The sequence below is a fragment of the Rhamphochromis longiceps genome, linkage group LG13 (genome assembly GCF_057381845.1).
Source record: "Rhamphochromis longiceps isolate RC_006_pf linkage group LG13, R_longiceps_female_GT1.1, whole genome shotgun sequence".
In the NCBI taxonomy this organism is placed as follows: Eukaryota; Metazoa; Chordata; class Actinopteri; order Cichliformes; family Cichlidae; genus Rhamphochromis; species Rhamphochromis longiceps.
In genome coordinates, this window is record NC_140569.1 from 1,342,710 (window position 1) to 1,344,942 (window position 2,233).

Sequence of the window (2,233 nt, forward strand, 5' to 3'; positions counted from 1 at the left end):
ATTCAAGAGCCCAACACAACATCAGATATGATCTTATCAAAGCACAGATCTTGGTAATGATACAGAAACAGTTCTACAGTATGACGCAGTGGCCTTCTTCATCTGTAAATGCAAGACGTTTGGAATCAAAAGGATTATTCATGGCCAAACCTCAGTGGCTACACGACCAGCTCAAGTGACTGAAGTAGAAGAGCCTGTAGGTCTGGATCAGGGTGGAAGGGCAAAGTGAACCAGGTAGTAATTCTGATGAGCATTACTCTATGGCAAGAGGACAACCTTCCAGAAAGACATCTATTTCTGCAACACCAGTCAGGCCTGGTCACTCCTCAGTAAAAAGCACATTACAGCCCACCAGGAGTTTTGCAAAAAGGCACCTGAAGGACTCTCAGGACATGGTCTGAGGGAACTAAGGCCTATGCTGTGACTACAGTGGAGGATGGTGGGGACAGCATCACATGGAGCCATGACAGAGACGCAGCTATCAAACTAGCAGGCGATGTGATGTTACACACCACAACAGCAGATGCAAGGACTCCCGTAGCCTGAACAACCTTACCCTTTAGTGATCGCTTGTCCTCCTGATGTTCTTAACAACTTTGTTATGAGTGATGAATATTTTGATTAGGCAAACATGACAAAATGGACGTGTGTGTGACCTGTAACAATAATCTGTTTAAAAGCACTGAAGGCCTCCGATTCACTGAGCTGAGTTTGTATCTGAGACACATCTCATGCCCTGTGTCTGCTGCAACAACAAACAAAGGCAGGTCCTTCTCCACCTCACCTATTCTCATTTGCTTTTAAGGAGACTTCTTCTGTCCATTGTTGAACGTTTTGCTAACTAATCATCACTAGATCAGCAGCACAAACACTGTTCAGTTCAGTTTGTTGAACCATGAGCTCAGATGCTGATATTAGGTTGGACGTACCAGAGGGATGATCGGCTGTGCTGATATGATTCGGGTAGTTTGGTCAGACACAGATGGGAGTGTGTCACGTGTGACCAGGCCTGTCATAAGCAGATGCATGAGTAAAGCTAAACAATTATATTATGAGACCTGGGGCTATTCAAAAATAATAATAATAATGGATTGGATTTATATAGCGCTTTTCAAGGCACCCAAAGTGCTTCACAATGCCACTATTCAGTCACTCTCACATCCACACACTGGTGGAGGCAGCTACAGGTGTAGCCACAGCTGCCCTGGAGCAGACTGACAGAAGCCAGGCTGCCATATCGCGCCATCGGCCCCTCTGGCCAACACCAGTAGGCAAGTAGGGTAAAGTGTCTTGCCCAAGGACACAACGACCAGGACAGAGAGCCCAGGGATCGAACCGGGATTGAACCTGCGATTCCCAACCCCCTGAGCCACGGTCACCTAAAAAAAACATCTGGAGCTCAAACCTTTAGAGCACCTGTCACCTTTCTAACTCCAATCCAGCAAACAGCAAACGTCCTGAAAAGCAACTTCACACCTATAGGACCGCTTCCAGTGCACAAACTGGAATCAGTTTTCATCTCAGGACCTAGAAGAATACCAGTCACCTTTTTTTCCAAGCTCCTTAAATTCACAAAACTACTGTACTCGTGTACATCAGATGACATGTCGACAATGTCACCATCATTAAAGACATCTGTCATGCTCCCTGTGTCTGCCTGGCCAGCCCCCCGAGGCTACATGTTGATTGTGTTCATCTGGACGTAGCGTTTTGTGGGAGAAACGTTTCGTCACTCATCCAAGTGACTTCTTCAGTCAGACTGAAGAAGTCACTTGGATGAGTGACGAAGGTCACACGTGTCCACTGTACCTTTGGGCCTCTGACTACCAAATGAGAATCTTTTAAATACATCAGCGTACTTAAGTATAGTTGTCAGCCATGTACATCCACGTGTGTCAGCTGTTTCCCCATGTGTTCCCACTTCCCCTGATCACCTCCTGTGTATTTAAGTCCTCTGTTTTTTGTGTTTCATTGTCAGGTCGTCTGTTATTCTTGCCACAGTTTTCATAGTTTCTCATTGCATTCACACTTTTCTTCATAGTTTGTCTAGTTTTCATGGTTTTTGCTGCTTTCAGCCAAAATAAAGCCTCGCCTTTTGTTCACCTGCAACTCTTCTCTCAGTATCTGCTTCTGGGTCCTGCTCACAACACATCGGCGTACCCCGCCGTGACAATGCCACCTGTGCAACAAGTCTAATCGTGAAATTTCCTTATTACTAAATATTCAGCAGACA